General features: G+C 37.1%; 1 long non-coding RNA gene across 1 annotated transcript in view; it reads left to right on the forward strand.

The window, feature by feature from the left end:
• The window catches only part of LOC129646461 (uncharacterized), a 160,147-nt gene extending 151,129 nt beyond the window's left edge, over nt 1-9,018 (forward strand). Inside the window, exon 3 of the long non-coding RNA XR_008711935.1 lies at nt 7,910-9,018. This is a non-coding gene — a long non-coding RNA (uncharacterized LOC129646461). The remainder of the gene's footprint in view (nt 1-7,909) is intronic.
• The last annotated feature ends 1,111 nt before the right edge of the window (nt 9,019-10,129 follow it).

A 10,129-nucleotide genomic window follows, 5' to 3' on the forward strand; every position in this document is an offset into this window, starting at 1 on the left:
GCACCCCTTAATTTAATAGGAAGAGATTTACTTATGCAATGGCAAGCTCAAATATATATTCCACACTTTTCCTAGAGGCCATCGCTCATTTGACAAACATGCAATTATTAAAATAACTTGGAAGAATGACAAGCCTATTTGGACAGAGCAGTAGCCCCTTACAAAAGAGCAATTGGAGGCTACTCATGAAATTAAAAGATGCTTGCTCCTTGGAAGGAAAGTTATGACCAACCTAGATAGCATATTCAAAAGCAGAGACATTACTTTGCCAACAAAGGTTCGTCTAGTCAAGGCTATGGTTTTTCCTGTGGTCATGTATGGATGTGAGAGTTGGACTGTAAAGAAGGCTGAGTGCCAAAGAATTGATGCTTTTGAATTGTGGTGTTGGAGAAGACTCTTGAGAGTCGTTTGGACTGCAAGGAGATCCAACCAGTCCATTCTGAAGGAGATCAGCCCTGGGATTTCTTTGGAAGGAATGATGCTAAAGCTGAAACTCCAGTACTTTGGCCACCTCATGTGAAGAGTTGACCCATTAGAAAAGAGTCTGATGCTGGGAGGGATTGGGGGCATGAGTAGAAGGGGACGACAGGGGATGAGATGGCTGGATGGCATCACTGACTCAACGGACGTAAGTCTGAGTGAACTCCGGGAGTTGGTGATGGGCAGGGAGGCCTGGCGTGCTGCAATTCATGGGGTCGCAAGGAGTCAGACACGACTGAGTGACTGAACTGAACTGAACTGAACTGAAGGAACTCATAACAGGGCCTTTTTCACAAACGTAATCTGCAGTCACCCCCAATTATGAAAAAATAAAAAAGAGGGAATTGTCAGGGGACATTCAACTTTAAGGGATCCAATATGTTGTATTTTCTTCCTTTGTGTGCCATTTCTCAAGGACTCTCTGTCCCTTATCAGTTCCTGGAATACAGGAATAAGTAGAGCTGCACACAGTTCTCAGGACTGAGATCATGGGAAAGAGCACCTGCTTGGATTACTTTCAAGTGACTCTCTTCAGCAAACTTGTACTTAATAAGACTATCCATTTTGTTGCAACTAGTGGAATTTCATTCTTTTTAATGGCTGAGTAATCATTTTACTGAAGATATATAAGCATGCATTTCTGCTAATAAAATACCCTTGTTCCACTAGAGACTTGGTTCCCCCGTGTCCTTATTTCTGTCTCCGGCTAATTCTTTGGAGCATGGAAACCTACCGAGCTCACTTTCTCACTAGGAGTTTCAAGATGCCCTGTGCCTTTGTGAGCGTTACAAGTCCTGTGTATGGGCTTTATTGGTTTTCCACATAACCTGAGGGATATTGCTCTTTCTCTCTCTCTTTTTTTCGACTCCAGTCCCCAGGTCCCGATCTGTAAAAGACTGCAACAGGTGGTTTCTTTGCCACTGAGCCACTGAGAAAGCCCTTGGGTGCCCCTAGCTGTGACCATTTTTCTGAATTCTGTTTTTGAGGACTTTGGCAGTTTTGAGGAACACTGGTCAGATATTTTGTAGAATGCCCTTCAATTGGAATTTGTCCTATTATTTTCTTATGGTTAGACTTAGATTATGGGAGGAAGACTACTGAGTTAAAGTGCTTCTCTTAATCATATTAATCAAGGCCTCACAGTATCAACATGACTCCTTGGTGAAGTTAAACTTGATCACAAGCTGAAGTAGTGTTTTTGAGGTCTCTTCACTGTCAAGTTTTGTTTTTCCCTTTTCCAAAGTCTATTGTTAGGGATCAAATTACTACATGCAACCCATGATCAAGAGGGGTTGGGATGACTTAAGCTCCCCTTCTGAAGGACAAAATATCTGCACAAATTATTGGAATTTTTCTCTAACATTATGTGTTTTTAATAGGAAGAAAAAAATTTACAGAACAATGTGTGGTTGGAGTAATTCCAGGGTAAACTCCATAAGCCAGGTGACTCTGTTCACCATTGAATATCTAGTTTCTACAACAGAATCTAACACATCAAATATGATTTCAATAAATTATATTGAATGCATTTTTGTGAAAAACAAAGCACAGAACAACTGTACTTCTTCCTAAGGTTCCAAGTCTATATTGTGTATTCTTATACTAATTATATATAGAGTTAATTTTGCACAGTTTATAAACTAGTCTTTTAAGCAAGATACCCCAGCATATAAGCTAAAAACATTTACATCACGAAGTAGAAAATGACTTCAGAAATAAACTTGTGCTTTTCTCTACTCAAAACAGAGGTCTCACAGGAATTCTGTTTCTCAACTTTAGTAAAAGCTCTCTCCATTGAGGCACATTTAGTATTTTCTGCTCACAAAGGGTGAACAATTCACTGCCCTTTCAAAATCTGGGTCTCTCTTGGTAGCACTTTCTGCTATTTAGGAAAAAGGGAATAAACAGCTTGTGCTATTTAAGGATTAAAAATTAGAAACTGACTAAAAAGTGTAAGATTTTGGTTGGGGGAAAAATTGTAATTAAACCTGTTCTGCTTTTTAAATACATTAACCCTTTTTGCAATAAAGCTTCACTGTCCAATAAATTTTTAAGCAAGAGGTCTTTGGTATTAAAAGTCAGGAGGTAATAATAGGAATTTGTGGGAAGAGAATGAAAGAAAGTATCCTAGCTCTGACTTCAGAAAAGCTAAGATTTGAGCTCCTCCTTCAAAGACATGCTTGGAATAGTTAGGCCTAGGAGGTTCTGGGGAGAGGTCACTGGGAGTAGGGCTGATGCAGAGATCAGAGAAGTGCTTCATCAAGAGAATTCATCAGAAGCACCTGGCTGTGATGGGGACCATGACACAGACAGGGCAAGTGTGACACAGATAAGCCACCCATCAAACTTCTGGTCATAGCAGGACCTTGAGGCTTGAGTTTCTTAATGGTACTCTGGCAAGAGCCTCCCAAACACTCATGGGTTATGGAGGAATAACACCTGTGAAATGTCCATGGCCACTGATCATTGGTTGAGACATCTATCTTTATATATTCTTTAGAATATTTGAGGCTAGGCTGTCAAGGTGCAGTTTGTTAGCATTTGAAGTATCCTGATTAAGCATCTACATTCTAGAAGTAGCTAAAACAAAAGCCACAAACATCACTGAATTTGTCTTTGAGATGTACATAGTTAACAGGGTATATTGAAATTAATTTTTCAATTGTCAAATGAATGTTGGAGTTAATGTCTGATGTTAATTAGACCTGTTGTACCAGCACATAAGCCTTTGTGACTAGGTTATGTGAATCTGGGCAAATGGGAATCTTTAGAGAAGGGCTCTAGATAAAAACTCAGTTCTGTCCTATTCTACTCACTTAAAAGAGGATCTATCTCCTAGTGTAATTTGAAGGTGACCTTATTGTTTCTTTAGTGTAGTTTCACACCTGCCTTTGAGCTTATAGAATAAGGTCAAATGTGGGAACTACATAGAGTTTATGTATATATTATGTATATTTTGTGCCTTTAAAGTGTTTACATGTGTGAAAAACTGGCCCTGAAGTTGCTTTCACTCTAACATTCTACCTGCTAGTGAGGGTAGGGGAAGTAAAACTTCTGCTTTCAGTTACCCACAGCCACTGAAGACTGCCTACGCTATCCATAGGGAATCTGACTCTCTAAGAAAAGCTAAGTTGGCACAGGTTAAGTTCCTAAATATGGTTGTGAGTACTAGATTCTGCAAAGAAGCTGTGACACATTTGTTTATCTTGAAAAGGTCAGGAAATAAGGGAACAAATTCTATATCTAAACTTAGAAAATATGTAAGAAATAGCCCCACCTGTGGATATTTATGGTGCATGAAGGGAAGAAGAAGCAGATAAGGCCTTTTACTTTAGGGTTTTACACAGCAAATATATTTCTTTAAGATTATGTGTGTCAGGGTGTGTATATATGTGTATATTATATGCATGTAAAACTATGGATAAATTTGTAACATATTAATTTTAGCTTAGAGTGATTTTTTTTCTTTTACTTGAGATTAGAGTGGGTACCTGATTTACTTATTTGGAAAGGTTTTCACTGTAGGTGTGAATTGTTATTAAAAAAGAAAAAAGTCAGCTTTCCTTTGTCAAATACTGCCAGTGAATTCTTTTTTCAAGTTTAAATCTACATCAAGTGATTTCTTTTATAGAAAAGGGTGTTACAAAGCCATGCATTAGATTGTACAATATCTGCCTGCTTGTTTTACACTGAATACATAGGCAATATTTTAATTTCCTTTTTCCTTATTAGACTTGAGTAAAGACACTTTGCATTAACAATTTAGAAGTTCTCTGTACTTATACAGAAAGTGAAATTAAAATTCTGTTGTTTTAACCCAGGAAACATTTTCTGAGTGTCTACTATATGACATTTATTGTGTGTGGGGTGGTTTGTAATGTAAGTTTAACAAATAACACTTCGATGCAATGACATCTCAGAATGGAACAAATTTTAATTTTTCCCCCACATAAAATGTAACCCTCAGTTTCTTCTTGATTCTTTATCTTCTGGTTAGTTGCTTTTCTCCTGGATGCAAAAGCCTCACAGTTTCCACTTCTGGTGCTTTAGTTCAGTTCAGTTCAGTTCAGTCACTCAGTCGTATCTGACTGTTTGCGACCCCGTGAATTGCAGCACGCCAGGCCTCCCTGTCCATCACTAACTCCCAGAGTTCACTCAAACTCATGTCCATCGAGTCGGTGATAGCATACAGCCATCTCATCCTCTGTCATCCCCTTCTCCTCCTGCCCCCAATCCCTCCCAGCATCAGAGTCTTTTCCAATGAGTCAACTCTTCACATGAGGTGGCCAAAGTATTGGAGTTTCAGCTTTAGCATCATTCCTTCTAAAGAACACACAGGACTGATCTCCTTTAAGATGGATTGCTTGGATCTCCTTGCAGTCCAAGCAACTCTCAAGAGTCTTCTCTAACACCACAGTTCAAAAGCATCCATTCTTTGGCGCTCAGCTTTCTTCACAATCCAACTCTCACATCCATACATGACCACTGGAAAAACCATAGCCTTGACTAGACAGAACTTTGTTGGCAAAGTAATGTCTCTGCTTTAGAATATGCTATCTAGGTTGGTCACAACTTTCCTTCCAAAGAGTAAGCATCTTTTAATTTCATGGCTGCAATCACCATCTGCAGTGATTTTGGAGCCCCCCCCCACCCAAAAAAAAACAGTCTGACACTGTTTCCACTGTTTCCCCATCTATTTCCCATGAAGTGATGGGACCAGATGCCATGATCTAAGTTTTCTGAATGTTGAGCTTTAAGCCAACTTTTTCACTCTCCTCTTTCACTTTCATCAAGAGGCTTTTTAGTTCCTCTTCACTTTCTGCCTTAAGGGTGGTGTCATCTGCATATCTGAGGTTATTGATATTTCTCCCGGAAATCTTGATTCCAGCTTGTGCTTCTTCCAGCCCAGAGTTTCTCATGATGTACTCTGCATAGAAGTTAAATAAGCAGGGTGACAATATACAGCCTTGACGTACTCCTTTTCCTATTTGGAACCAGTCTGTTGTTCCATGTCCAGTTCTAACTATTGCTTCCTGACCTGCATATAGGTTTCTCAAGAGGCAGGTCAGGTGGTCTGGTATTCCCATCTCTTTCAGAATTTTCCACAGTTTATTGTGATCTACACAGTCAAAGGCTTTGACATAGTCAATAAAACAGAAATATATGTTTTTCTGGAACTCTCTTGCTTTTTCGATGATCCAGCGGATGTGTGCAATTTGATCTCTGGTTCCTCTGCCTTTTCTAAAACCAGCTTTAACATCTGGAAGTTCATGGTTCATGTACTGCTGAAGCCTGGCTTGGAGAATTTGAGCATTACTTTACTAGCGTGTGAGATGTGTGCAATTGTGCGGTAGTTTGAGCATTCTTTGGCATTGCGTTTCTTTGAGATTGGAATGAACACTGACCTTTTCCAATCCTGTAGCCACTGCTGAGTTTTCCAAATGTGGCATATTGAGTGCAGCACTTTCACAGCATCATCTTTTAGAATTTGAAATAGCTCAACTGGAATTCCATCACCTCCACTAGCTTTGTTCGTAGTGATGCTTTCTAAGGCCCACTTGACTTCACATTCCAGAATGTCTGGCTCTAGGTGAGTGACCACACCATCGTAATTGTCTGGGTCTTGAAGTTCTTTTTTGTACAGTTCTTCTGTGTATTCTTGCCACCTCTTTTTAATATTGTCTGCTTCTGTTAGGTCCATACCATTTCTGTCCTTTATCGAGCCCCTCTTTGCAAGAAATGTTCCCTTGGTATCTCTAATTTTCTTGAAGAGATCGCTAGTCTTTCCCATTCTGTTGTTTTCCTCTATTTCCTTGCATTGATCGCTGAGGAAGGCTTTCTTATCTCTCCTAGCTATTCTTTGGAACTGTGCATTCAGATGCTTATATCTTTCCTTTTCTCCTTTGCTTTTCACTTCTCTTCTTTTCACAGCTATTTGTAAAGCCTCCCCAGACAGGCTATCTTTATTCATTTAATTCATGACGAGAGAGATGCTCATTGCAATATACATGGTGCCACTCTCCTCTGTGACCTTGGGCAACTTATCTGATACCTAAGACCCAGTGATCTCTGTTGGAAATACATAATATTACGTATCTCTTATGTTCATTAGAAGATGTAAAGCTCTTAGAATAGACCATTCTCTTAAATGTATGTGTATATATGTAACAAGAGAGATAAATGGATAATCAAGTCTCTGAGGTTTTGACATTTTACTGTTATTTTAATAAACTAATATTAAACTAAATTTAACATGTAAAAATAATTAGGTATGAAAATGTAAGAATTTATTAGCAATTAAAAAACACCTAAAGTTTGTTATATTAAAAAGATTATAAACACAGAAATTCATTTTTAAAGCCAAACACAATATACCTCATGTGTAGTATAGTTTAACTCCCACTGTTGAAAAAATGAAGACATTTTCAGTTACACATATTTCTATTTCCGCAGCTCTGTTTATTGATTTTTTTTCTTATTTCGAACTTGAGACCTTTAATATTGGTATTCTAGGGCACTGTTTCTTATTTAGAGCCCTAATGGTGACTTAGACAGTAAAGAATCTGCCTGCAATGCAGGAGACCCTGGGTTCGATCTCTGAGTTGGGAAGATCTGGAGAAGGGAATGGCTACCCATTCCAGTATTCTTGCCTGGAGAATTTCAGGGACAGAGGACCCTGGTGGGCTACAGTGCATGGGGTCCCAAAAGTTGGACATGACTGACTGACTTTCAATGCTTTTGTAATACTGTCTCCAATTGAATTTATTTTAATTCATTTCAAAGTTGTTAGGGTTTATTTCAAAAAGCTTTTCTAAATGACTAAATCATATAAGATTACAGTTTCATGCTTATGTGACAATATATGTTGTTTTATGCTTAAATGATGGTTTAACCGATGTGTTAATCAGTATAGACTAGATTTTGCTACAGTAGCAAAGTGTGGTCTATTTGTTTCATCTGTTCTTTGTTTCTCTCTCTTTTTTTTTCCTCCATTTATATTGAGTATTTTTGTTTTTTAGGTATTTCCTTATTATATTATTCTAGTAGTTATTTTTGGATTGGTATTATCTATATTTTAATTATCACAGTCTACTTTGAGTGATGTAATATCACTTCAGATATAAGAAATTAGCAGTAGAATGTTTTCATGTCTCCCTTCCAGCATTTATGCTATATTTTACACTTTTACTTTGGCATGTGTTATAAACCCCCAATGCATTTCTATTGCTTATTGTATTAGTTTCTAATGGCTGCTTAACTAATTATCATAGAGTTAATAACTTTAAGCAGCACAGATTTATTTATTATGTTACAGTTATGCAGGTGAGGAGTCCAGAAATAGGTCTCAGTAAGCTAAAATTCTGGAATTAGCAGGCCTGTGTTTCTTTTGGAAACTCAAGGGAATCATCTATTTCCTTGTCTTTTCCAGATCCTAAAGGCTGGCACACTCGGATCACAGTGCACTTTGAATTCAGCAATAGTTGATCAAGACTTGCTTATACTGCATCAGTCTGACACTTTCACTCTACTGCCTTCCTCCTTTACTTATAAAAACCCTTCTGATAACTTTGGGCCTTCTTGGATAATCCAAGATTATCTCTCTATGTATCTCAAGCTCATCTCAAGATTTCATCTGCACTGCTTTTGCATTTTGAAAAATGTTTCACATTTGACTGGAAATATATTGTTTTGCTGGATAAATAATTCTAGATTGACATTTACATTTGTCCTTTAAAGATGTTTCTCCACTGTTTTCAAGATTAGATTGTTTCTGGTGAGAAGACATCTCTCATTCTTACCTTTGTTCTTCTGTACACATGTCTTTTTCTGTCAATGTAAGATTATTCTTTTATCATTGGTTTTATGATGTGTTTTGGTATAGTTTCTTTTTCCATATTTCTTTTGCTTGAGTTTTGTTGAGTATTTTGAATCTGTGGGTTTATTATTTTCACCAAATTTGGGGGATATATTTGAGATTTTTTTTTCTGTGGATACATTTTTTTCTCTGTCTTGTCTCCTTAAGGATTTCCTTTCACATGTAGATTAGATCTCATAGAACTGATTCTCTTTTCAATTTTTCATTCTTTTTGTTTCTGGGTTTTGTTTTATGTATGTTTTATTCATGTATTTTCAAGTTCTCTAGTATTTCTTCTGCAACATCGTATTGGCTTTCAATCCTGTCTACTGTATTTTTTCATTTTAGATGTCATAGATAGTTGGTGGATTTGGATGTGCATATCTGTGTTTGTGATTTGTGGATTATCATGTAGCTGAGTTCCTGTTTTGCCTGGTTTCACATGGATGAAATTGCACACAAGCAATCATGAAATTTTTGTTGATGCTCAAATCATTTTCTTAATCAGTTGATTAAGATTACTGTTTTCTTTATATTAAAACCAACTGTATGTGGTATTATTTTGTGGGTACTCTTGAAAAACATGTGGCATTCTAAATGTGCCCCCCAAAAGCTTAACACCCAAATCAATGTGTATATTACCAGTTTTTCTTCAAAGTTTCAAGATCATCATGAAAATAAATTATAGTTTTCACCACTAAAAGTTTGATATGGGTTTTTTTTTTTTTGGTCTGTATTTAGCATGTTTAATCCATTTCCTAACTTCCTAAACTTATCAAATACAGTTATAATGACTGCTTTAATGTCCTTGTATACTAAATCTGTCATTGATGTCTTTTAATTATTTCAATTACGATTTTTCCTTGTTATAGACTATAGACAGCTGCTTCTTTGGATGTCTAATAATTTTATTAGATTCTAGACAACATCAGTTTTACATTGTTGGGTTCTATTTTTGCACTTTTATCTGTATTCTTGAGCTTTGTTTTGGAACACAGTTAAATTAATTGAAATCAGTTTGAGTCCTCAGGTATGGCTTTTAAGCACTGATAAGTAGTAACAGCATAATGTTTACAGCTAATTTTATCCTTCTAGTAAGGCAAAAGCTTTCTAAGTACTTTGCCAATGCTCAAAAGAATTATTAAATTCTATACTCACACTGGTGAGCAGCCAAGTCTTGACTGGTGCTATAGAATCAGTTTTTGAACTCACTTATGTGATTTTGGCAAGAGGCTTCAGTTCCTTGCTGACCCTTGGAAAGGGAACTCAGTTTTATACTACATGGGCATTTGCACAGACTGTTGGAGTGTCCTCACTTCATCAAAGGTAGCTTTCTCCACGTGGCAACCTGAAAAAGAGCATTATGGAAGCCATGACACATCTCTGACCTACACTGGAAAGTGATACACCATCATTTTTTCCAGAGTCTATTCACTGAATGCAAATTATTATCAATAGCCCACACTCAAGGGACAGTGATACTCTATAAATGGAAGAGAATCTATTTATTTGTGTACATAATTTAGAACCACCATAGTCAGGCTTCTGAACTCCAAGTAATATTTATATTTTTCTCACATGCAAAATGCACTTACATTCTACAAGACCCCCCAAATTTTCATCCCTTCATACCCTCAGTTTAACGTACAAGTTGTTGTCATCTAAATTAGGCCGAGATATGGACGAAGCCCACTTTAGGTAAAGTTTCCCATGGATAGTGTCTTCTGAGTTGAAGATCTGTGAATTAACAAAAATAACAATCTTCCCCTTATGAATGCATAATAGTCAGGGGTG

The sequence above is a fragment of the Bubalus kerabau genome, chromosome 3 (assembly GCF_029407905.1).
Source record: "Bubalus kerabau isolate K-KA32 ecotype Philippines breed swamp buffalo chromosome 3, PCC_UOA_SB_1v2, whole genome shotgun sequence".
Classification (NCBI taxonomy): Eukaryota; Metazoa; Chordata; class Mammalia; order Artiodactyla; family Bovidae; genus Bubalus; species Bubalus kerabau.